Here is a 27525-nt window from a genome sequence, read left to right on the forward strand (position 1 = left end):
CCAACAGATAATAAGGGTTTTCAAGAGCTACAGCACCCTCCAGCTGTGAGGAGAGTGATGTCATCATGTTCGATGCGTTCAAGTGGAATGTGCCACCGGTAGCGATCAGCGTGGATTTTGGACACACTCACACCCGGCTTTCTCTTCAACATTTCCAACTTCATGAAATCTACTTGAATCCGATTCTGTGTTATAGTACTGCACAATTATTATTATTTTCGCAATAACTCAGAGGCTTCTCTGAGACAGTGTACGCTAAACGAACCAAGAAAACGACACATAGCATGCTGCGTGCGCTACTTTTCTTTCATCCATAGGCTACATTTGCTTCAGAAGTTTTCTCCCCAAATGTAAGCGACGGCGAAGGTGTTTTTGTACGTTTCTTTGGTTGTTCATGAACTTTTACTTTTTGTACTATTTAGTATTTTTTCTACAAAACAGACCAACAGTTCCATGGACGATATTTGAGAAAAGCGGATGGTCTCCATTACGGAATACAATTGGCGACTGAATGAATTGAGGCCAAACACAGAAAGGAAACAGTTGATTCCGCACTACGAACTGAAATCATTCGGATTCTTTGTCGCTATTCACGTGGTAAGTGTCATCACAGTTCATTGAGTATCGACTGCCTACAATTGAAAACATTGTGTCAATGTAAATAAATACTGATTATTATGTAGCATTTGTGTTACACCACTACCTCATTTGCACACACTATATAGACTTTTTCTACGGTATTGTTGACTGTATGTTTGTTTATTCCATGTGTAACTCTGTTGTTGTATGTGTCGAACTGCTTTGCTTTATCTTGGCCAGGTCGCAGTTGTAAATGAGAACTTGTTCTCAACTAGCCTACCTGGTTAAATAAAGGTGAAATAAAAATAAATAGTTCACTGACCGACATTTTGACAGGTTACTTTATGTGCACGAGAGTGCCCCAGCTTCTAGATCAGTAGAATGTGATGTGACATTCTGATTTCATTTCTCTCCCTCCTTAAATCCAGATGAAAAATCGAAGCCGTGTGTCTAGAGGCAGGGTTTAATACGCGTTCTTATACAAAGCAGATTGAGATCTGATTACATTGTGATCTGATTACATTCAAGCTTTCTTAACGTTTAACTGAACCAAACACTTCGGCCTAATGGCTTGCTGTCTTCAAGGTATATTTGGTCCGTTTTTCATGCAGTGGCTGGTGGACTGGGAGTCTTCTTTTTGAGGGCCACGGTGGACTATAAATGAAGCAATCGAGAAGGCACATGATCTGCCTGTAAACATACTCCCTATTAGTCAGTTTCATTCCAAAAATACTTTTAAACATTTTGTTTTGTATCACAATGACACCTTCCTTTTATTTCCATTACATGAGCATAGCCTAACACATATTGGTTAACTTTGTTCCTTGTCTCCAGATGTGCAAGCGTTCCACATTGCTGGCTATGTTTGACCATAGGCCACCATCCCAGACTTTAATAGCAGAGATGCTGAGGCCACCTGGACTATTTACATTGACCCCCCCCCCCCCCCCCCCCCTTTGTTTTTACTCTGCTGCTACTTGCTGTTTATTATCTATGCATAGTCTTTTGACTTTATTTTTGACTTTAGTTTATTTAGTATATGTTTTCTTAACCAACAATGCAGTTCAAGAAATAGAGTTAAAGGCTTGTAAGTAAGCATTTCACGGTAAGGTCTACCTCATTTTATTTGATTTTGATTTGCTCTTAGCCGTTCTCAACTACACACACACACACACACACACATAATTTCTATCTGATACACTGGCATTTTGAGATCCAATATTCAAGGCCACATTAAGTTCAACCAATCATGTGTATCCTAATCATGCCCTATTGACCATTGTGAAACACGTGTCACATAGGTGCCCTTACTAAATCTCCCTGGTGTCTGAAAGTGAAAGCAGCCTATACTCTACTGCTGTGTGTGTGTGTGTGTGTGTGTGTGCGTGCGTGCGTCAGGATCATCCGGGGCCATGCCATCTATGCGTGATTTATAATCCCTGTGTTTTAACAGATTGCATCCGAGCAGCTCAATAATTGTGCCATCCCATTCCCTGCAGCAGAGAGAGATGATGGGTTGTATAACCAACCATACAGCTGAGCATTTGGACTGGATATTGTTCTTAGACATAGTTCGTTGATCTCAATGTGATTTAGTGTGGAGAGACTTTCGAGGGACACATGGGTCCATTGCTTTCCTACTCATTTCACAATCTCTGGGAAAAGCCACTGGCCTTTATTACGGTCTCTTGCATTTTCTCATCCTCTTAATGCATGAGTGATGTCTTCTTCTCTGCTCTTCTGCACGTGTGTTTTGGCCTGAACGCCTGGAGAGCTTGGTTGTGTTCCCCTGTTCAGACGTTGCGTGCATCAACCAATGGTTGCGTGTCACATCATCAACTGTGCCGTTTGGCACCAGATTGCTATAACATATGATGTGGTAAACTGATGCCTATCCAGGCGTTGTTAGATCTGGTATGCTTCAGCAACACCTGGGCAGAGGAACTCTCCCCTCGTCTCTCTCTAGCTCCTCATCCCTCTATCTTTCACCCCTAACCACACTCTCTCTCTCACCCCTAACCTCACTCTCTCTCTCACCCCTAACCTCACTCTCTCTCTCACCCCTAACCTCACTCTCTCTCTCACCCCTAACCTCACTCTCTCTCTCACCCCTAACCTCACCCCTAACCTCACTCTCTCTCACCCCTAACCTCACTCTCTCTCTCACCCCTAACCTCACTCTCTCTCTCACCCCTAACCTCACTCTCTCTCTCACCCCTAACCTCACTCTCTCTCTCACCCCTAACCTCACTCTCTCTCTCACCCCTAACCTCACTCTCTCTCTCACCCCTAACCTCACTCTCTCTCTCACCCCTAACCTCACTCTCACCCCTAACCTCTCTCTCACCCCTAACCTCACTCTCTCTCACCCCTAACCTCACACTCTCTCACCCCTAACCTCACTCTCTCGCTCACCCCTAACCTCACTCTCTCGCTCACCCCTAACCTCACTCTCTCGCTCACCCCTAACCTCACTCTCTCGCTCACCCCTAACCTCACTCTCTCGCTCACCCCTAACCTCACTCTCTCGCTCACCCCTAACCTCACTCTCTCGCTCACCCCTAACCTCACTCTCTCGCTCACCCCTAACCTCACTCTCTCGCTCACCCCTAACCTCACTCTCTCGCTCACCCCTAACCTCACTCTCTCGCTCACCCCTAACCTCACTCTCTCGCTCACCCCTAACCTCACTCTCTCGCTCACCCCTAACCTCACTCTCTCGCTCACCCCTAACCTCACTCTCTCGCTCACCCCTAACCTCACTCTCTCGCTCACCCCTAACCTCACTCTCTCGCTCACCCCTAACCTCTCTCTCTCTCTCTCACCCCTAACCTCTCTCTCTCTCTCACCCCTAACCTCTCTCTCTCTCTCACCCCTAACCTCTCTCTCTCTCTCTCACCCCTAACCTCTCTCTCTCTCTCACCCCTAACCTCACTTTCTCTCTCACCCCTAACCTCACTTTCTCGCTCACCCCTCTCCCCTAACCTTCTCTCTCTCTCTCTCTCTCTCCCCTAACACCTCTTCTTCCTCTCTTTCACCCCCAACTCTCGCTGCTCCTATTTATGGCAGCCAGTATCACTCACTATAATTAGGTGGTTCATGTTGTGTCTGTATGTCCAGTCCAATCCTGCTAATGCAAATGTGTTAGGCTGGATTTGTTTGGCCTGAATTCTAACTTGCCTACAGCTGAGGTCTAGACATGGCTAATGGACTGATGAAAATAAGAGGATCCGCTCTTGCAGTCACTTCTCTCTATTCTTACATACAGTAATTATGAAGCATGTTTTACTAGTTGAACGTCTACTGCCTAAGTAATCAACACTTACTGGGCCTTTACAGTTCATATCTATTTCTGCAGTCGGTCAGGCACTACATCTCTCCATTTAGTCTAATACAGTTCATATCTATTTCTACAGTCGGTCAGGCACTACATCTCTCCATTTAGTCTAATACAGTTCATATCTATTTCTGCAGTCGGTCAGGAACTACATCTCCCCATTTAGTCTAATACAGTTCATATCTATTTCTACAGTCGGTCAGGCACTACATCTCTCCATTTAGTCTAATACAGTTCATATCTATTTCTACAGTCGGTCATGCACTACATCTCTCCATTTAGTCTAATACAGTTCATATCTATTTCTACAGTCGGTCAGGAACTACATCTCTCCATTTAGTCTAATACAGTTCATATCTATTTCTGCAGTCGGTCAGGAACTACATCTCTCCATTTAGTCTAATACAGTTCATATCTATTTCTACAGTCGGTCAGGAACTACATCTCTCCATTTAGTCTAATACAGTTCATATCTATTTCTGCAGTCGGTCAGGAACTACATCTCTCCATTTAGTCTAATACAGTTCATATCTATTTCTGCAGTCGGTCAGGCACTACATCTCTCCATTTAGTCTAATACAGTTCATATCTATTTCTGTAGTCGGTCAGGCACTACATCTCTCCATTTAGTCTAATACAGTTCATATCTATTTCTACAGTCGGTCAGGCACTACATCTCTCCATTTAGTCTAATACAGTTCATATCTATTTCTACAGTCGGTCAGGCACTACATCTCTCCATTTAGTCTAATACAGTTCATATCTATTTCTACAGTCGGTCAGGCACTACATCTCTCCATTTAGTCTAATACAGTTCATATCTATTTCTGCAGTCGGTCAGGCACTACATCTCTCCATTTAGTCTAATACAGTTCATATCTATTTCTACAGTCGGTCAGGCACTACATCTCTCCATTTAGTCTAATACAGTTCATATCTATTTCTACAGTCGGTCAGGCACTACATCTCTCCATTTAGTCTAATACAGTTCATATCTATTTCTGCAGTCGGTCAGGCACTACATCTCTCCATTTTGACTAATAACATCAATATCCCATTCCTCTTTTTCACCAGTTGTGCAACATGCTGAGAGGCAGTTTCATCATTCAAAGAGTTGAAGCAAAGCAACCCCTCCAGACGACTAATAGTTCATTCATCCCTAGTATAAATGTTAAACTAAAGGTTTTTCTTCAGTTGAAGTTGAACTGTTTTTTTTAATCAAATGAGTTCACATCATCTGTCTCATCTCACAAACAATCACATTTGAAATATATATGCATGTTTTGTTGATAGTTTATAGTTGATATCCTGAGGCACACTAGCTAGCGTTAGCCATGGCAGAAAGACATGGAGACTCCTCCTTTCAGCAAGTCCAGATTAACTGCCTGCCTCACTATAGTGTGACTGAGTCTCCTGCTGGAATGAGGCATGCTGGGGCTCTGAGCTCAGCTCCATTCTACTCCTTTGTAAATAAAGCTTTCGTTTTTGGGGGGGGCAATATGCATCCCACTTTCTGCCTTTCTACCCAATCACAGCTGACTGCTTGAACAGGAGGGCCAACCCTTTTCCTCTAGTTGTTGGGAAATGTAGGCCCTGTGTCCTGGTAGTTGGCTGCTGGCAGCAGAACACTGTCCGAGGGTCCAATTAGAATGAGCAGGTATAATTTCTAGTTGACCTCTTCCCCCCCACTTCTATATGACAGATTCATGGCAACATTTATTCCATGGCAAACAAGGTAGGAGGACAAGTGGGGGACACAAAGTGATTATTAATCAGAACAGAATGAGCCGTTTCACTGTAAGACTCTACACAGCCACAGATAAAGGATCACACCATCCCACCACCTTTCCTCAGAAAGTGTTCCTCTGTGTGTGACTGAGGCAGTCATCAGTAGCAGGCCTCTGACTTGATCCCATAATGCCTCCACTTCTGTTATTCTCTCCGTTGTTCAGTTAGTTTCAGGGGGACTGTTTAAGAAAGAGTTGCAGGATGTTTTTCCTCATATCAGGGCTGCGTCCCAAATGGCACCCTATTCCCTATATAATGCCCATAGTGCGCTGGTCAAAAGTAGTGCACTATATAGGGACTAGAGTGCCATTTGGAACACAGCCCAGGTGCTAGTAGGAAAATAAGTTGACTGTTTGAGTGTCTATGGGTCAGCATGTGTTTGTTTGTTTCCAATGAGGGTCAGTGGAATACATGATTGGATTTCGGCCTACTCCAGACGTGACAGTAAATTGAATAGATTGTGCTGATCTCGGGTGGTGCTGTAGTCCTGGTAGAGGGAGGTCATTACACTGAAAGGCTGTTATGTTCGTAGTCTGGTTCAGACAGAGACCTCTAGTATGTATGCATATCATTTACCTTGTGAATGTCTTCCAAGTTGTTTTATTTTTAATTGTTTTGTTGGGGTCCCCATGAGCCTACGTCAATGGTGACAGCTAGTCTTGCTGGGGTCCAACATATAACGAAAAATACTTTACAATTTAGTTCATCAAGATAACTTGTGTTTATTACTGGAATGGTCTCCGGGTAGCCTTGTTCTAGATGTTCTGGTGTTTATTACTGGAATGGTATCAGGGCAGCCTGGTTCTAGATGTTCTGTTGTTTATTACTGGAATGGTCTCATGGCAGCCTGGTTCTAGATGTTCTGGTGTTTATTACTGGAATGGTCTCAGGGCAGCCTGGTTCTAGATGTTCTGGTGTTTATTACTGGAATGGTCTCAAGGCAGCCTGGTTCTAGATGTTCTGGTGTTTATTACTGGAATGGTCTCAGGGCAGCCTGGTTCTAGATGTTCTGGTGTTTATTACTGGAATGGTCTCAGGGCAGCCTGGTTCTAGATGTTCTGGTGTTTATTACTGGAATGGTCTCAGGGCAGCCTGGTTCTAGATGTTCTGGTGTTTATTACTGGAATGGTCTCAGGGTAGCCTGGTTCTAGATGTTCTGGTGTTTATTACTGGAATGGTCTCAGGGCAGCCTGGTTCTAGATGTTCTGGTGTTTATTACTGGAATGGTCTCAGGATAGCCTGGTTCTAGATGTTCTGGTGTTTATTACTGGAATGGTCTCAGGGCAGCCTGGTTCTAGATGTTCTGGTGTTTATTACTGGAATGGTCTCGGGGCAGCCTGGTTCTAGATGTTCTGGTGTTTATTACTGGAATGGTCTCGGGGCAGCCTGGTTCTAGATGTTCTGGTGTTTATTACTGGAATGGTCTCGGGGCAGCCTGGTTCTAGATGTTCTGGTGTTTATTACTGGAATGGTCTCGGGGCAGCCTGGTTCTAGATGTTCTGGTGTTTATTACTGGAATGGTCTCGGGGCAGCCTGGTTCTAGATGTTCTGGTGTTTATTACTGGAATGGTCTCGGGGCAGCCTGGTTCTAGATGTTCTGGTGTTTATTACTGGAATGGTCTCGGGGCAGCCTGGTTCTAGATGTTCTGGTGTTTATTACTGGAATGGTCTCGGGGCAGCCTGGTTCTAGATGTTCTGGTGTTTATTACTGGAATGGTCTCAGGGTAGCCTGGTTCTAGATGTTCTGGTGTTTATTACTGGAATGGTCTCAGGGCAGCCTGGTTCTAGATGTTCTGGTGTTTATTACTGGAATGGTCTCAGGATAGCCTGGTTCTAGATGTTCTGGTGTTTATTACTGGAATGGTCTCGGGCAGCCTGGTTCTAGATGTTCTGGTGTTTATTACTGGAATGGTCTCGGGGCAGCCTGGTTCTAGATGTTCTGGTGTTTATTACTGGAATGGTCTCGGGGCAGCCTGGTTCTAGATGTTCTGGTGTTTATTACTGGAATGGTCTCAGGGCAGCCTGGTTCTAGATGTTCTGGTGTTTATTACTGGAATGGTCTCAGGGCAGCCTGGTTCTAGATGTTCTGGTGTTTATTACTGGAATGGTCTCAGGGCAGCCTGGTTCTAGATGTTCTGGTGTTTATTACTGGAATGGTCTCAGGGCAGCCTGGTTCTAGATGTTCTGGTGTTTATTACTAGAATGGTCTCAGTGTAGCCTTGTTCTAGATGTGCTTTTATTTGACTTCTCTGACTTTGGTTCCATCAGATATGGGACCAGGCTAGTCTCGGAGTGCATTGAACATGTTGAGAGGATCATTTACGGAACTCATTATTTTCTATCCTTCTAGTTGCCAATGTCTATCATTTGAGGACCAGTAGAGACATTTAGTCATGTAAGACAAACACAAGTGGATTCAGAAGAGGTCAATAACGTTGTCACAATGTGTTGCGTGTTCTAATCAAATGTATTTATAAAACCCTTCTTACATCAGCTGATGCCACAAAGTGCTGTACAGAAACCCAGCTTAAAACCCCAAACAGCAAGCAATGCAGGTGTAGAAGCACAGTGGCTAGGAAAAACTCCCTAGAAAGGCCAGAACCTAGGAAGAAACCTAGAGAGGAACCAGGCTATGAGGGGTGGCCAGTCCTCTACTAGCTGTGCTGGGTAGAGATTATAACAGAACATGGCCATTAAGGCCAGATAGTTCTTCAAGACGTTAAAAGATGACCAGCAGGGTCAAATAATAATCAGTGGTTGTGACTGTTGAGCTGTTCTCTAGGGTGTTGTGAACCTTGTTTAGATTAAACACAATGCCCTCGTGACACTTTGGAGAGTTTCCCCTACAGTGAACTCAGGACCTGGTTGGCTGCAGGTAGTGTCCTGCACGGGTCAGTTCTTTTGGAGCTGCACCCGCCCCACGCCGGCCACATCCATTCCTAGCCCCATCCGACATCGGACAGATTTTTCCCTACAACCCGACCCACACGCAATTAATTGTTCCTAGTTGATCCATGACCTGCCAAATAACATCGGTGTAATTGTTTTTATTACTCTAGAGTAGTAGGTTATTATTCCCTTCCCTGAATAAATGAATTTGTCTGCATGTCTATTCAACATTTGGATAAAAGGAAAGCATGCTATGCCAGGTATGTAGTCCAAATTCAGTTCCCTGACTGGCAGTGCTGATGTCTCTATCCTGTATCTCTCTATAACAGACACAATCAGATTCATTCAGAATCACTAGGAGACTTTGCAGCATGTCTTAAAGCAACAGCTGACAGTGTCCTCAAGGGGTGTTGCTTTCTATGACTTTAATTCCTCCATGAAATAGCCTGCTGGGTCTTTGAGTCCACAGCAGGGTTGGGCTCAAGTTCAATTAATTCAGGAAGTAAACTGAAATGACATTTCAATGATTGAAAAAGGGTCATCTAATTTTAATCACCTCAATAAGTTGAAAAGGAGAAGCTATTTATGTGGAAAGTTTAAATGTGTTTTTTTTTAAATTCATATCACTGAAATTAATTAGAATTGAGCCCAACACTGGTCCACAGTGCAATGAATGAGATGGTTGAAAGGGAATATCTTTTGTGATCACGAGTCCTTTCTGAGAAGCTCTGTCTATGGATTTGTATTGATTTTATGGCTAGGGAGTGTCTGTCATGGGGGCAGTGTGTAACCACTCAGCACCAGATGGGAGATGGTAGGTGGTTATCATATGACATATGACCCCTTAAGGTCATAACACACTACAACCCCTGGGAAGCCTTCGTCTCCCGGACCTTCATTTTAGGGCTGTCACGATACCAGTATCACGCTACTCACAAGTATTGTGGCAAGGAAACAAAGCTTGAAGCAGATTTAATTTCTTGAGAAAACAGCATGATGTTATCACCTATAGTCACATTTAGTTTATTTTGCAAGCTATAGCATCCACAATTTTACATAAAGTAGGCTTTTATCAGACCGTAGAGTTTAGTCTGGTATTTTCTTTTTTGTCATGGAAAATCTGGTATCGTAGTATAGCGATACTGCTATTCATTTCACCTTTAGATGTATCTCTATGATGTTTGCTGTGTCTACATCAGCCATCTGTCTGGACTAGATCAGTCCATGTGTGGGCACTGTCATAGAAATAGAATCTCCTTCTGTTGGCACGGTTACATGTTCTGTGTTGTCTTGTCAGTGTTTTATTAGCCACTGTCTGCTGCTCTCAGATGATGTATCCTCCTCCAGTCATGTTGGTGTGTCATGGTGTGAGCAGCATTCTGTCATGGGTCATAGCCCAGGAACCTTATGGGTGGGGGTTTAGACACTTCTGTGTTCTAGTTGAATCACCATTGGACTGGTTGAACTAAAAAGTGCGTGATTGTTCAGCTGCTTTATCTAGTTATGTTGTACAGTCTTTTATACCACATGAAATGGTAGGCTGGGCGTGGTGTGAAGCCCTGGGTGGGCGTGGTGTGAAGCCCTGGGTGGGCGTGGTGTGAAGCCCTGGGTGGGCGTGGTGTGAAGCCCTGAGTGGGCGTGGTGTGAAGCCCTGGGTGGGTGTGGTGCGAAGCCCTGGGTGGGCGTGGTGCGAAGCCCTGGGTGGGCGTGGTGCGAAGCCCTGGGTGGGCGTGGTGCGAAGCCCTGGGTGGGCGTGGCGCGAAGCCCTGGGTGGGCGTGGCGCGAAAAAATCAAATACTTTATCTGTGTCTATTAGAGCTTTCCTGGCTTAATGAACCAATAGAAAAAGTCCCAAAACTGTAAACCCTGCCCAGGTCTTAACTTTAGGTCTAAATGGTGACTGGGCTTGGGTTTACATCCCAAATGGTACCATGCCCTGATCATAAGTAGTGCACTATGTAGGGAGTGAGGTGGTACCATGCCCTGGTTATAAGTAGTGCACGATGTAGGGAGTGAGGTGTCATTTGGCATGCACACTTGCCCCATCGGGATTAGAATGGACTGGCCCAGATAATGTGTTGTTTTGTTGACTCTGTAATGTAAAGATATTGTACCTTTTTTAGTTTTCATTATTTAGACACAGCGATGTGGATCTTGAGCGATGGCCTCAGGTGACGTCTGCCATCATTAGAAAGCTCTTTATTTAGACATATGAAAAGTACCAGGATTTAACTGAACTGGCAAAGGGAAGGCAAAAATGGCCCATGATTATGTTTAATTTACAAAATGTATATTATAAGCCTCAATAGTGTTACATAGAGTAGTAACAATTAAATGGAAACACTTAATATATGCTTGCTTGTCTTTCATTGGAAAGCACCCTCTATTATAATAATAATTACCTGTGGATGGCATTTACTCTACAGAGGAATGTCTATTTTTAGCTGCTGAAGCCACATATATAAACAGAGGACTGGGTCACTCTGGAGTCTGTGTGCTGTGGGTTGTTTTCATAAGCTGAGAAGATGAAACATTGTGGATTATGAGACGACGAATGAATGGATGATGAACATCACCTCGTCCCACTCAGTTTAGACCTCTCCTGTTCTCCAAACAACACGTAGGTATGGTGTGCCTGTGTCAGAAAGCAGATAAGAATATCTCATGTGCTGTTCTTCTTCCATATACTGAAACATTTACCTGTCAGCTGTCCGCTGGGCCTAATGCAGTACATTCAGCTGAGTCAGCAGCAGTGATGCTGCCTTGGAGGAGACCCAGGAGTCATTATGACCTGACACATGACATGGGCCCTGAACCTCACCTGTTCTCAGGTGTTTAGAGGGGAATGTTCCAGAGTCAGTGGGGTATCGGAGTGACTGAGGCCTGTCTCTTCTTGGGTTTCAGTTCTACCACTGATATCTCAAAAACTTCAGGCAGAGTTCAGCATAGGGAACAGATTACAGATGTCGGATATATCCCAAATGGCACCCTGTTCCCTATGTAGTGCACTACTTTTGACCAGTGTCCAATAGGGAATAGGGTGCCATTTGGGACACAACCCTAGTTTACTCACCAGCAGCACTCGGTTTTTCTGATGACTGCCTTGCCTGGTTCACCAACTACTTTGCAGACAGAGTTCAGTGTGTCAAATCGGAGGGCATGCTGTCCGGTCCTCTGGCAGTCTCTATGGGGGTGCCACAGGGTTCAATTCTCGGGCTGACTCTTTTCTCTGTATATATCAATGATGTTGCTCAGGATTCCCTGATCCACCTCTACGCAGACGACACCATTCTGTATACTTCCGGCCCGTCCTTGGACACTGTGCTATCTAACTTCCAAACAAGCTTCAATGCCATACAACACTCCTTCCGTGGCCTCCAACTGCTCTTAAACGCTAGTAAAATCAAATGCATGCTTTTCAACCATTCGCTGCCTGCACCCGCACGCCCGACTAGCATCACCACCCTGGATGGTTCCGACCTTGAATATGTGGACATCTATAAGTACCTAGGTGTCTGGCTAGACTGTAAACTCTCCTTCCAGACTCATATCAAACATCTCCAATCGAAAATCAAATCTAGAGTCGGCTTTCTATTCCGCAACAAAGCCTCCTTCACTCACGCCGCCAAACTTACCCTAGTAAAACTGACTATCCTACCGATCCTCGACTTCGGCGATGTCATCTACAAAATAGCTTCCAACACTCTACTCAGCAAACTGGATGCAGTTTATCACAGTGCCATCCGTTTTGTCACTAAAGCACCTTATACCACCCACCACTGCGACCTGTATGCTCTAGTCGGCTGGCCCTCGCTACATATTCGTCGCCAGACCCACTGGTTCCAGGTCATCTACAAGTCCATGCTAGGTAAAGCTCCGCCTTATCTCAGTTCACTGGTCACGATGGCAACACCCACGCGTAGCACGCGCTCCAGCAGGTGTATCTCACTGATCATCCCTAAAGCCAACACCTCATTTGGCCGCCTTTCGTTCCAGTTCTCTGCTGCCTGTGACTGGAACGAATTGCAAAAATGTATATACAATGTATATAGACTCTTTTATTTTATTTTTTTTTGTGTTATTGACTTGTTAATTGTTTACTCCATGTGTAACTCTGTGTTGTCTGTTCACACTGCTATGCTTTATCTTGGCCAGGTCGCAGTTGTAAATGAGAACTTGTTCTCAACTAGCCTACCTGGTTAAATAAAGGTGAAATAAAATATAAATAAATAAAAATGTCACCTCTCTCACTAGGTGTCACTCTTGTGTTTAGTGATGCACCAAAATTATTATTATTTTATTTAAGTTTTATCCCCTTTTTCTCCCCAATTTCGTGGTATCCAATTGTTAGTAGCTACTATCTTGTCTCATCGCTGTAACTCCCATACGTGCTCGGGAGAGACGAAGGTCGAAAGTAATGTGTTCTCCGATACACAACCCAACCAAGCCGCACTGCTTGTTTGTACAGATGAATGTGGTACCTTCAGGCATTTGGAAATTGTTCCCAAGGATGACCCAGACTTGTGGAGGTCTCAAATTTTTTTCTGAGGTCTTGGCTGATTTCTTTTGATTTCTTCTTGATGTCAATCAGTGGCACTGAGTTTGAATGTAGGCCTTGAAATACATCCACAGGTACACCTCCAATTGACTCAAATGATGTCAATTAGCCTATCAGAAGCTTCTAAAGCCATGACATCATTTTCTGGAATATTCCAAGCTGTTTAGAGGCACAGTCAACTTAGTGTATGTAAACTTCTGACCCACTGGAATTGTGATTAAGTGAAATAATCTGTCTGTAAACAATTGTTGGACAAATTACTTGTGTCATGCACAAAGTAGATGTCCTAACCGACTTGCCACATTTGTGGAGTGGTTGAAAAACCAACATAAGTGAATGTAAACTTCCGACTTCAACTGTAGGTATGCACTGCAGCTTTGACATCAGTTTTTAACATTGGGGTTAAAGTAGACATCGGGCCGATACCGATGTCGGCATTTTTGCTAATATCGTCCGAATCCTATATGTTCACCGATATATCGTGCATCCCTACTTGTGTTACTAAGTGTGGCCTGAGGCTAACGGTCAATAAAGCACGGCCTTGCAACTCCCAATGTGCTTTCCAGCTATCGCTAAGTGGTGCCGGGCTGGTCAATGGAACTTCTAGGGAATCCTAATGTGGAGCAGTTTGTTTGTGTAACACAGAGAAGTGAAGTCACAGTGTAGTTTATGGGCTGTGTGTCCTGTTGGTGAGTTATTGTGTGGGTGCTGATGTTCCAGAACCATCAGACTGGAACAAATCCTTTCACTAAAGAATCAGCATGGTGTGGAACACACTTTTTCTGAGAGAATTCCCGAACTGATCTCGCTCTCGCTCTCTCTCTCTCTGCACTCTTGATAACAATCCTGACCTTGGGTCTGTGATCCAAGCTGCCTGACCCATGTATTGAGAGTCAGTGAGTCAGAGTAACTGACAGAGAGGTGTGTTTAAAGTGCCAGGCTTGGCCATCCATCTGTGTAATGTCCCTGGGGTTGTCCAGGCTGTCATAAAGGTAATGGACTGGGACAATGTGTTTTAGAGGGAGTAGATGAGGCCTCATCACCACATGAAAACAGGGCATTGAGTTGAATATTGATTCATTGAGTAGGTCAGACATTTCCCCCTGTGTGTGTGTCTGTGTGTGTGTGTGTGTGTGTGTGTGTGTGTGTGTGTGTGTGTGCGTGCGTGCGTGCGTGTGTGTTTTGTTGATGACGTTTACACTAAAGAGTCAGCTGCAGGATCCTGCTGCTGTGCATCTCTGGCGGTATCACTGCTGCGCCCAAACACACTCACGTGTGTGTATTCAGTATGTGTAGACAGCTATAGCAGCAGCAGGAATGTCTGGCACAGCAGCACCGGCCCTCTGAGCTCACGGCCCCCTAACATACAGGCTGATGATACGATGGTGATGTGATCAGTGTGCGCTTGGCTCGGCTTTCCCCACGTGGAGGCTCGCTGCCCGGGCTCAGTGTGGCTGCTGACGAGGGGAGGGGTACAGGCTGTCTGGCCCACAGAGTGTGTATCCCAGATAGCACCCTATTCACTACGTCTTGCACTACATTTGACCAGAGCCCTGTGGGCCCTACCTGCACTAATATGTACTACATGGGGAATAGAGTGCCATTGGGGACAGTTGCTACACTACATCGCCCTCCAACCAAGGTGTGTCTGTTCTCCTTCCCCGGCACCTGTAAATATCCTCCTGTAAATGAGTGTCTCCCTGTATTTATATTTCTGGTCAATTTACTGATTTTATATCATTCCTTATTATGCAGCATTGTTGAGAGTGGACCTGCAAGTAAGCATTTCATTGTACTGTGTACTATGTTTATCCTGTGCATGTGACAAATGGACTTTGTGTGTGTGTGTGTGTGTGTGAGATCTGCTTTCACATACACACCTGTATGATGACCTCAGCTGACCCTTTGTTCAGGTTTAGCAGTTGAATTAACAGCAAAAAATAGTGACAAGTAACGGCACAGCCTTGTCTACTGCATATAAACTAAGCAAAATAAGAAATGTCCTCACTGTTAACTGCGTTTATTTTCAGCAAACTTAACGTGTAAATATTTGTATGAACATAAGATTCAACAACTGAGACAAACTGAACAAGTTCCACAGACGTGTGACTAACAGAAGTTGAATGTGTCCCTGTACAAAGGGGGGTCAAAATCAAAATGAACAGTCAGTATCTGGTGTGGCCACCAGCTGCATTAAGTACTGCTAGTGCATAATCTCCTCATGGGCTGCACCAGATTTGCCAGTTCTTGCTGTGAGATGTTACCTCACTCTTCCACCAAGGCACCTGCAAGTTCCTGAAAATTTCTGGGGGGAATGGCCCTAGCCCTCACCCTCTGATCCAACAGGTCCCAGACGTGCTCAATGGGATTTGCTGGCCATGGCAGAACACTGACATTCCTGTCTTGCAGGAAATCACGCACAGAATGAGCAGTATGGCTGGTGGCATTGTCATGCTGGAGGGTCATGTCAGGATGAGTCTGCAGGAAGGGTTACCACATGAGGGAGGAGGATTTCTTCCCTGTAACGCACAGCGTTGAGATTGCCTGCAATGACAACAAGCTCAGTCTGATGATGCTGTGACACACCGCCACAGACCATGACGGACCCTCCACCTCCAAATCGATCCTGCTCCAGAGTACAGGCCTCGGTGTAACGCTCATTCCTTCGACGATAAACGCAAATCCGACCATCACCCTTGGTGAGACAAAACTGTGTCTCGTCAGTGAAGAGCACTTTTTGCCAGTTCTGTCTAGTCCAGCGACGGTGGGTTTGTGCCCATAGGCAATGTTGTTATTGGTGGTCCGGTGAGGACCTGCCTTACAACAGGCCTACAAGCCCTCAGTCCAGCCTCTCTCAGCCTATTGTGGACAGTCTGAGCACTGATGGAGGGATTGTGCGTTCCTGGTGTAACTCAGGCAGTTGTTGTTGCCATCCTGTACCTGTGCCGCAGGTGTGATGTTCAGATGTACCGATCCTGTGCAGTTGTTACACGTGGTCTGCCACTGCGAGGACGATCAGCTGTCCGTTCTGTCTCCCTGTAGCGCTGTCTTAGGCGTCTCACAGTACGGACATTGCAATTTATTGCCCTGGCTACATCTGCAGTCCTCATGCCTCCTTGCAGCATGCCTAAGGCACGTTCACGCAGATGAGCAGGGACCCTGGGCACCTTTCTTTTGGTGTTTTTCAGAGTCAGTAGAAATGCCTCTTTAGTGTGCTAAGTTTTCATAACTGTGACCTTAATTGCCTACCGTCTGTAAACCGTTCCACAGGTGCATGTTCATTAATTGTTTATGGTTCATTGAACAAGCATGGGAAACAGGGTTTAAACCCTTTACAATGAAGATCTGTGAAGTTATTTGGATTTTTACAAATTATCTTTGAAAGACAGGGTCCTGATAAGGGACGTTTCTTTTTTTGCTGAGATTACCAGGTCTGTCCTCAAACAGTACAACTACAGAAAGATGTAGACTGGATACGTACTGTATTTAACACATTTCAATGTTAACATTGAAGTAACTCACATTTCCCCAGTAAGCTCCCGTGTCTACTCTTGTTTTCTCTGGCAGAGCTCACTAAGGGAGGCAGCAGCCTGACCCAGCAGGTCATAGTGAACAGTACCTGGGAGTGGCTGATCTATCGCTGTGCATCACGATTGCAATGTGGGCTTATGAAAGCTGTAATGAAGTCAGTAAGGAAATGAACTGCAGCTTAGAATGGAAAAGTAACATCACTCTTGGGTGGGGTTGGGATAAGAACTAACATTGTAATTCATTATATTTATTGGTTGAGTCTTGACTTTTAAACGTATAAAGCTATCCAATATATTTAGTACAATCATCATAGCAGGTAGAATGATCATAGACTCATCTCGCTCAAGTGAATAGAAATGCTGTGACTCAATTTTGTCTTGATAGCAGAGACCGACAGAGCCTCCTGCTTTAACCTGACCTCTGCTTTCAGTACAGACAACAGGGAGAAATAGAGGAGGTAAGGAAAGGAGGGAAGTAAAAAGCAAAGTGGTCTGCTATTTATAGCAAGCCTTTCAACATCACTGGTCTTGAGTTCAGTCTGGGATATAGTGTGTAATATTGTCTGTAATGTCCCCTAGCTAGCCAGTAACCCCTTACTGTATCTAGGTAGATATGTTGTGTAATATTGTCTGTAATGTCACCTAGCTAGCCAGTAACCTCTTACTGTATCTAGGTAGATATGGTGTGTAATATTGTCTGTAATGTCCCCTAGCTAGCCAGTAACCTCTTACTGTATCTAGGTAGATATGTTGTGTAATATTGTCTGTAACGTCCCCTAGCTAGCCAGTAACCCCTTACTGTATCTAGGTAGATATAGTGTGTAATATTGTCTGTAATGTCCCCCAGCTAGCCAGTAACCTCTTACTGTATCTAGGTAGATATAGTGTGTGATATTGTCTGTAATGTCCCCTAGCTTGCCAGTAACCTCTTACTGTATCTAGGTAGATATGGTGTGTAATGTCCCCTAGCTAGCCAGTAACCTCTTACTGTATATAGGTAGATATGGTGTGTAATATCCCCTAGCTAGCCAGTAACCTCTTACTGTATCTAGGTAGATATGGTGTGTAATATTGTCTGTAATGTCACCTAGCTAGCCAGTAACCTCTTACTGTATCTAGGTAGATATGGTGTGTAATGTCCCCTAGCTAGCCAGTAACCTCTTACTGTATCTAGGTAGATATAGTGTGTAATATTGTCTGTAATGTCACCTAGCTAGCCAGTAACCTCTTACTGTATCTAGGTAGAGATGGTGTGTAATATTGTCTGTAATGTCACCTAGCTAGCCAGTAACCTCTTACTGTATCTAGGTAGATATGGTGTGTAATATTGTCTGTAATGTCCCCTAGCTAGCCAGTAACCTCTTACTGTATCTAGGTAGATATGTTGTGTAATATTGTCTGTAACGTCCCCTAGCTAGCCAGTAACCTCTTACTGTATCTAGGTAGATATGGTGTGTAATATTGTCTGTAATGTCCCCTAGCTAGCCAGTAACCCCTTACTGTATCTAGGTAGATATAGTGTGTAATATTGTCTGTAATGTCCCCTAGCTAGCCAGTAACCTCTTACTGTATCTAGGTAGATATGGTGTGTAATATTGTCTGTAATGTCCCCTAGCTAGCCAGTAACCTCTTACTGTATCTAGGTAGATATAGTGTGTGATATTGTCTGTAATGTCCCCTAGCTAGCCAGTAACCCCTTACTGTATATAGGTAGATATAGTGTGTAATATTGTCTGTAATGTCCCCTAGCTAGCCAGTAACCTCTTACTGTATCTAGGTAGATATGGTGGGTGATATGAACATGTGTTGATGTGTAGTGTATATCTTTGAAAGAGACTTTGGTCTCAGCATGACCCCCTGTTAAAATAAAGATGAAATATATCAGCTATTTGATCCTCTGTGATGTTTAAGAGCTCATTGGCAAAGACCTACAACTTCATTCCCCCCCCCCCCCCCCTTCATTTAATCACTTTTAATTTTCCAGTTTGTTTGTTTTGCCGCGCTTACACCGGCCGGTCCCATGATCAGCTGTGTGTTGTAGTGCGCATGTGAATGCTTGCCAGTATTTACCGTGCACAGGGGGACGTCGAGCACCTTGTTTGGTTTGGAATGAAGCCTATGCATGGAAATAGATAATATATTGTTGATACTAGTAGACTAAGGTATATATCCTATAAAAAAAACTCTACCTGATTCTGCACCTTTTATTTTGCCTCCTGTTGTTTCATGGTCATCTAAAGGCTTCTTAGAAAAAAACGTTCAGAAGAGTTTGCAAATATTATGGTGATGTTTTTGTTCGTTGTGGACCTGGGTAAGGGTTTTGTTAGTTGTGGACTTGGGTAAGGGTTTTGTTAGTTGTGGACCTGGGTAAGGGTTTTGTTAGTTGTGGACCTGGGTAAGGGTTTTGTTAGTTGTGGACCTGGGTAAGGGTTTTGTTAGTTGTGGACTTGGGTAAGGGTTTTGTTAGTTGTGGACCTGGGTAAGGGTTTTGTTAGTTGTGGACTTGGGTAAGGGTTTTGTTAGTTGTGGACTTGGGTAAGGGTTTTGTTAGTTGTGGACTTGGGTAAGGGTTTTGTTAGTTGTGGACTTGGGTAAGGGTTTTGTTAGTTGTGGACCTGGGTAAGGGTTTTGTTAGTTGTAGACTTGGGTAAGGGTTTTGTTAGTTGTGGACTTGGGTAAGGGTTTTGTTAGTTGTGGACTTGGGTAAGGGTTTTGTTAGTTGTGGACCTGGGTAAGGGTTTTGTTAGTTGTGGACCTGGGTAAGGGTTTTGTTAGTTGTGGACTTGGGTAAGGGTTTTGTTAGTTGTAGACCTGGGTAAGGGTTTTGTTAGTTGTGGACCTGGGTAAGGGGTTTGTTAGTTGTGGACTTGGGTAAGGGTTTTGTTAGTTGTGGACCTGGGTAAGGGGTTTGTTAGTTGTGGACCTGGGTAAGAGTTTTGTTAGTTGTAGACCTGGGTAAGGGTTTTGTAGTTGTGGACCTGGGTAAGGGGTTTGTTCGTTGTGGACCTGGGTAAGGGTTTTGTTTGTTGTTTGGGCACACAACATTTTTTCTCAAGGCCAGACAAAGTTCAGGAGCCGACGTGCATGTCCCTTCGTCCATGATTGGTCAACTGTAAGGATTCTTCAAAAAAGTATATGTTGTCGTTCAACGAGAGACAACTAGTTTTCATGCACATTTTTTTATTGAGAAATACTGCACCTAACATCTTAGATGTGGCGGCTAGCTACCAGCCGAACTGAAGCATGCTGACGCCTTAAGACCAACAGACATGTTACCTTCTTTACAACGTGGCTTTAAGTTTATAATCATTTCCTACATTTCATGAAGTATTTTCTAATTTCACACTGTTGATGTTCTGTTTCTCAGTACTAGCAAAACTGGGACAGGGAGGTTGAAAATCTTCTCTGCATCACTGCATCCTAAGATGAATAGAAATGGTTTTTTATTTGATTTTACTGTCCCACTTTATCTTGACATTCTCACAGCTTAATGTCAGTCTTGTAACTTCTTCTGAAGTGTGAAAAGGACATCAACGCTTTTTCTGTTGTTGAAATGTCTTACCAATCTCCCAGGTGGTTTGATAGGGCTATAAATACTCAAACGGACTTCTGCAAGCACCAGACAGTAAAAGAGAAAGTTGAGTGGAAAACGGGTCCTTCCGTCCGTCAGCCCTCCCATAGTACATCCTGCTGACTGCTACCCGTCTTACATGGCCCCGTTCCATAAACAAGCCCCAGTCCATAACTCCTAGCCCCTATAGGCCCTAACACCTAGGCACTTGTTTATATACATGAAGTTCCTCGAACTGAGAGGTTGTTTCTGAACAGAGCCACAATAGAGGCTGGTTATTTAACCTCCTGAACCAGGGGATACAGTGACCTGCTGTGACCTGACCTGCTTTCCTATTGATTATTTAAACGTCTGTCCTGTGAGTCCTTTTGAATTTGCCTGGCAACCCAGTTCATGTTTCTCTTCTCTCCTCCCAGGTTCCGTCTACAGGAAGTGATCTGGTCTGGTGGTGGTGTAGTCAGGTGGTGGTGTAGTCGGGTGGTGGTGTAGTCGGGTGCGGTGTGGTCCAGGGTGTATAGCCGCTGCTGCTTCTCTTTCTCCGCCTGACGTCCTCTGCCCGCTGCTGGCCCTGCCCATGGCACATACTGCTCTCCTGTGAATCTCATCCAGCAAGCTGGACACCGCAGCTTCGCACCACAACACCTCTGCCTCCACCTCCGCCCCTCCCCACAGGGAACCCTCCAATCCACAGCCAGACTACCCCAGCGTGCACGGCCCCCGCGAAGAGCAGTATGTGAGTGAGGTCGCGCCCCCCGATGACGTCACCACCGTCTACAGAGATGCCGGGACCATCACTGGTACGTGCAGCACAGCCCTGACAGTAGGAGACTAAATCCAATTCTGATTGACAGAAAATGGCTCTGACTTGTCTTGAATTCAGTGTAACTTAAAGCCATAAACAGCCTCCACTGCATTGTTTATGGATTTCACTGATGGCATAGGGCCCTGGTCAAAAGTAGTGCACTATATAGGGAATAGGGTTCCATTTGGGATGTATGGTCTGGATAAACTACACTGCAGGAAGAGAGAGAGCGAGAGAGAGGGCAGCATCCGTTACACTGAAGCCTGCTATTGACAGGCATAATGCAGCTGGAAGGCAAACAAGTGAATGTAAACCCTCTCAATGATTCTGTCTGTGAATAGAAATGAAAAGTGGCTTCTCAAGATGTAAGAATAAAGTTGTGGCGTCAGTGTTTCAGTCCCAGGGGACTGGCAGGGATCGTGCCCAGCAGATAGCACAGCCTCGCAGAGCACAGCGCTTCACTGAGCAGAGCAATGCAACCCAGCAGTCCCTTTGTGTGGTTATCAGGGGAACGAACCCAGCAGTCCCTTTGTGTGGGTATCAGGGGAACGAACCCAGCAGTCCCTTTGTGTGGGTATCAGGGGAACGAACCCACACAACACATCTGTCCGAGTCACTGGAGAGATCCGCTTGTTCACCACAGCAAACCCAACCACACCATACTCCTGCGCCTTACTATGTGCCTGTACCCATCTCACTTTGTTATGGCCTAGCTTTGTCAAATCATAGAACTACATATAGAACCATTGAATTTTAGGATCACAGTGGGCAAAATCATATGCTCTGGGTGGTGTTTCATCAGCATTTCTGTTGAACAGTACCAGTATTGACAAGCAGAGCCCATGGGAAATGATTGTCACAATTCACTGTGATGACAGTTTCATCTAACTTACGGCTGCATTATTGTGGCCTCTGCTGAGTACTTTAAAATTACATTCTTATTGATTCAAACACATCTCAGGAGGAAGTTACAGAGGGTCTCTGTCACAAATGGCACCCTATTCCCTTTATAGTGCACTACTTTTGATCAGGTTCCATAGGGTCAGAAGTAGTGCACTATATAGAGAATAGGATGTTATTTGGGACTAGGCTGTAACCCAGGAAATGCTGTGGGGAGGGGCTGCTTAATGGGCCGTAGTGAGGGAGATGTGGTGAGAATGAGAAACCAAACTCTATTGTGACCTGCCACTGACTGTCACTTCCTGTCATGAGGCCAGATAGGGGACCAGATTATGCTGCGTGCTCAGGGTGAATGCCAAATGGCACCCTATTCCCTATATAGTGCACTACTTTTGACAAGAGGCATATGGGCCTTGATGAAAATAAGTACATTGAATAGGGTGGTATTTGGGACACACCCTCAGTGTTCACTCAGCAAACTCCCAGGGGGCAGTGGGACTGCATTTCTCATCATTCTGCTGGGTCCTGTTCAGTAGAGAAGAAACACTTTGAAACGGAGTGAAACAGGGAGGTGCTATGCTGTATCCAAAACTTGTTCAATGAGCACACAGATTTTTTGTTTCCATTACAAACTCACCCAAATCCAGATAGCTGATGTTCTGAAAGAGCTACAAAATCTGGACCCCTACAAATCAGCCGGGCTAGACAATCTGGACCCTCTCTTTCTAAAATTATCTGCCAAAATTATAGCAACCCCTATTACTAGCCTTTTCAACCTCTCTTTCGTATCGTCTGAGATTCCCATAGATTGGAAAGCTGCCGCGGTCATCCCCCTCTTCAAAGGGGGAGACACTAAAGACCCAAACTGTTCCAGACCTATATCAATTCTACCCTGCCTTTCTAAGGTCTTTGAAAGTCAAGTTAACAAACAGTTTACCGACCATTTCGAATCTGACCGTAATTTCTCCGCTATGCAATCTGGTTTCAGAGCTGGTCATGGGTGCACCTCAGCCACGCTCAAGGTCCTAAACGATATCATAACCGCCATCGATAAGAGACATTACTGTGCAGCCGCATTCATCGACCTGGCTAAGGCTTTCGACTCTGTCAATCACAATATTCTTATTGGCAGACTCAACAACCTTGGTTTCTCAAATGATTGCCTCGCTTGGTTCACCTACTTCTCAGATAGAGTTCAGTATGTCAAATCGGAGGGCCTGTTGTCCGGATCTCTGACAGTCTCTATGGGTGCGCCACAGGGTTCAATTCTCGGGACCGACTCTCTTCTCTGTATTCATCAATGATGTCACTCTTGCTTCTGGTGATTCTCTGATTCACCTCTATGAAGATGACACCATTCTGTATACTCTGGCCCTTCTTTGGACACAGCTTCAACGCCATACAACTCTCCTTCTGTAGCCTCCAACTGCTCTTAAATGCAAGTAAAACTAAATGCATGCTCTTCAACCGATCGCTGCCCACACCTGCCCGACCGTCCTGCATCACTACTCTGACTTAGAATATGTGGACAACTACAAATACCTAGGTGTTTAGGTTAGACTGTAAACTCTCCTTCCAGACTCACATTAAACATCTCCAATCCAAAATTAAATCTAGAATCGGCTTCCTATTTCGCAACAAAGCATCCTTCACTCATGCTGCCAAACATACCCTCGTAAAACTGACCATCCTACCGATCCTCGACTTTGGCGATGTCATTTACGAAATAGCCTCCAACACTCTACTCAACAAATTGGATGCAGTCTATCACAGTGCCCTCCGTTTCGTCACCAAAGCCCCATATACTACCCACCACTGCGACCTGTATGCTCTCGTTGGCTGGCCCTCGCTTCATACTCGTCGCCAAACCCACTGGCTCCAGGTCATCTACAAGTCTTTGCTAGGTAAAGCCCCACCTTATCTCAGTTCACTGGTCACCATAGCAGCACCCACCCATAGCATGCACTCCAGCAGGTATATCTCACTGGTCACCCCCAAAGCCCATTCTTCCTTTGGCTTCCTCTCTTTACAGTTCTCTGCTGCCAATGACTGGAACGAACTGCAATAAGAAGCTGGAGACTCTTACTTCCCTCACTAGCTTTAAGCACCAGCTGCCAGAGCAGCTCACAGATCACTGCACCTGTACATAGCTCATCTGTAAATAGCCCATCCAATCTACCTAATCCCCATACTGTATTTATTTATTTATCTTGCTCCTTTGCACCCCAGTATCTCTACTTGAACATTCATCTTCTGCACATCTACCATTCCAGTGTTTAATTGCTATATTGTAATTCCATCGCCACTATGGCCTATTTATTGCCTTCACCTCTCTTATCCTACCTCATTTGCACACACTGTATATAGGTTTTTCTACTGTGTTATTGACTGTATGTATGTTTGTTTATTCCATGTGTAACTCAGTGTTGTTTTTGTCGCACGGCTTTGCTTTATCTTGGCCAGGTCGCAGTTGCAAATGAGAACTTGTTCTCAACTAGCCTACCTGGTTAAATAAAGGTGAAATAAAATGTTAAAAATCTGTATTTCAGCTGAAGACAGCCAAGCTGACATGCATACAGACTGCAGTGTATGGCAGTGACACTGACTGCAACTTCCCCAAACTGGGAAGCAGCTTTGAGTTACCCACAATGAAACGTCTGTTGTGCCCTTTACCTCTATGCTGATGAATGAATGGCAACATGTAGTCTCTTTTCTGGGGTTGGACCCTTACTATGAGTACAGGAAGCAGCTCAATGGCATTAAAGGACTGAGAGCTGTGCTGCTGTGGTTCAGTGCTGCCCCCTGGTGGGGTTAGTGTCCTGGCATTGTTCTGTTCGGTTGTAGTGTGACATTTCCCCTAGGTACAGATCTAGGATCAACTTCCCTTCCCCCAATGCTAACCTTAACCATTATTTGGGAAAATACAAAACTGACCCAAGATCAGCATCGAAGGGTAACTATCCCTTCCGTTGTTCTGTTCCTCATCAGACAGACAGTCTCAACGCCAGGCCAGTTGATTATCTGAGGAGATGGACGTTTTTAATTTGGGATTCACTACAGGGTGGATTATATTCCCCTTTATTGTAGTAAGGCTTATCCAAAAATAATCTTATGTCCTATAATTCTGTCTCTTTTTACTTAGTTTCATACCATGCTGATTTAATTGATTGGTACAGTGCTGTATTCTTCCGGTTGTAATAGCAACATACGCCAGTGGATGTTACTGAACCCTCCTTTGTTCACTCCCAAACCCGTCTCTCCCACTGTGTCCCACATGGTTCCATTTGGGATTCACCCTCAGTCCGTTCTGAAGCCTCCACAACCGTTTCCCTGCTCCCCATGTGTCCCAGTGGTTGCCATAGGAGCCATGGATTTGCCATGCTTCAGTGTGGTGATGTAGAGTATTAAGTAACATGAATGGGGTTTGGTGACGAACCACACACGGGGTTAATATCCATTCATTAGACTGTTTTAGCCTCTGTCTCAGGCTTCCATCTCCTGAGTGAAGCCAGGGCATCGGAGACTAACTAGGCTGTCTGATATCATGCTGCTGGGCAATGTAGTACATACCCAGGCTGTGGTAGGGTGGGTTCAGTATCTACAGTAGGTACCCAGGCTGTGGTAGGTTGGGTTCAGTAACTACAGTAGGTACCCAGACTGTGGTAGGTTGGGTTCAGTAACTACAGTAGGTACCCAGACGGTGGTAGGTTGGGTTCAGTAACTACAGTAGGTACCCAGACGGTGGTAGGTTGGGTTCAGTAACTACAGTAGGTACCCAGACTGTGGTAGGTTGGGTTCAGTAACTACAGTAGGTACCCAGACTGTGGTAGGTTGGGTTCAGTAACTACAGTAGGTACCCAGACTGTGGTAGGTTGGGTTCAGTAACTACACTAGGTACCCAGACTGTGGTAGGTTGGGTTCAGTAACTACAGTAGGTACCCAGACTGTGGTAGGTTGGGTTCAGTAACTACACTAGGTACCCAGACTGTGGTAGGTTGGGTTCAGTAACTACACTAGGTACCCAGACTGTGGTAGGTTGGGTTCAGTAACCACACTAGGTACCCAGACTGTGGTAGGTTGGGTTCAGTAACTACACTAGGTACCCAGACTGTGGTAGGTTGGGTTCAGTAACTACAGTAGGTACCCAGACTGTGGTAGGTTGGGTTCAGTAACTACAGTAGGTACCCAGACTGTGGTAGGTTGGGTTCAGTAACTACAGTAGGTACCCAGACTGTGGTAGGTTGGGTTCAGTAACTACAGTAGGTACCCAGACTGTGGTAGGTTGGGTTCAGTAACTACAGTAGGTACCCAGACTGTGGTAGGTTGGGTTCAGTAACTACTGTAGGTACCCAGACTGGGGTAGGTTGGGTTCAGTAACTACAGTAGGTACCCAGGCTGTGGTAGGTTGGGTTCAGTAACTACAGTAGGTACCCAGACTGTGGTAGGGTGGGTTCAGTAAGGTTTTAGTGAACAGAGATGTACTGTAACTACAGTAGGTACCCAGACTGTGGTGGGTTGGGTTCAGTAAGGTTGTAGTGAACAGAGATGTACTGTAACTACAGTAGGTACCCAGACTGTGGTAGGTTGGGTTCAGTAAGGTTGTAGTGAACAGAGATATACTGTAACTACAGTAGGTACCCAGACTGTGGTGGGTTGGGTTCAGTAAGGTTGTAGTGAACAGAGATGTACTGTAACTACAGTAGGTACCCAGACTGTGGTAGGGTGGCTTCAGTAAGGTTGTAGTGAACAGAGATGTACTGTAACTACAGTAGGTACCCAGACTGTGGTAGGTTGGGTTCAGTAAGGTTGTAGTGAACAGAGGAGATGTACTGTAACTACAGTAGGTACCCAGACTGTGGTAGGTTGGGTTCAGTAACTACAGTAGGTACCCAGACTGTGGTAGGTTGGGTTCAGTAACTACAGTAGGTACCCAGACTGTGGTAGGTTGGGTTCAGTAAGGTTGTAGTGAACAGAGATGTACTGTAACTACAGTAGGTACCCAGACTGTGGTAGGGTGGGTTCAGTAAGGTTGTAGTGAACAGATGTACTGTAACTACATTAGGTACCCAGACTGTGGTAGGTTGGGTTCAGTAAGGTTGTAGTGAACAGAGATGTACTGTAACTACAGTAGGTACCCAGACTGTGGTAGGTTGGGTTCAGTAACTACAGTAGGTACCCAGACTGTGGTAGGTTGGGTTCAGTAACTACAGTAGGTACCCAGACTGTGGTAGGTTGGGTTCAGTAAGGTTGTAGTGAACAGAGATGTACTGTAACTACAGTAGGTACCCAGACTGTGGTAGGGTGGGTTCAGTAAGGTTGTAGTGAACAGATGTACTGTAACTACATTAGGTACCCAGACTGTGGTAGGTTGGGTTCAGTAAGGTTGTAGTGAACAGAGATGTACTGTAACTACAGTAGGTACCCAGACTGTGGTAGGGTGGGTTCAGTAAGGTTGTAGTGAACAGAGATATACTGTAACTACAGTAGGTACCCAGACTGTGGTAGGGTGGGTTCAGTAAGGTTGTAGTGAACAGAGGAGATGTACTGTAACTACAGTAGGTACCCAGACTG

General features: G+C 45.0%; 1 protein-coding gene across 3 annotated transcripts in view; it reads left to right on the top strand.

The window, feature by feature from the left end:
- The first annotated feature begins 47 nt into the window (after positions 1-47).
- Positions 48-27525, top strand: part of LOC110507508 (trafficking kinesin-binding protein 1) — a 92450-nt gene continuing 64972 nt past the window's right edge. For 2 of the 3 annotated variants that reach the window (XM_090188882.1, XM_090188828.1), the window contains exons 1-2: positions 48-597; positions 20669-21049. The gene's annotated coding sequence lies outside the window, so the exon portion shown is untranslated. The remainder of the gene's footprint in view (positions 598-20668; positions 21050-27525) is intronic. The other variant, XM_090188819.1, reaches the window with a different exon arrangement.

The sequence above is a fragment of the Oncorhynchus mykiss genome, chromosome 2 (assembly GCF_057628025.1).
Source record: "Oncorhynchus mykiss isolate SJ-2025 chromosome 2, ASM5762802v1, whole genome shotgun sequence".
NCBI classification, from domain to species: domain Eukaryota; kingdom Metazoa; phylum Chordata; class Actinopteri; order Salmoniformes; family Salmonidae; genus Oncorhynchus; species Oncorhynchus mykiss.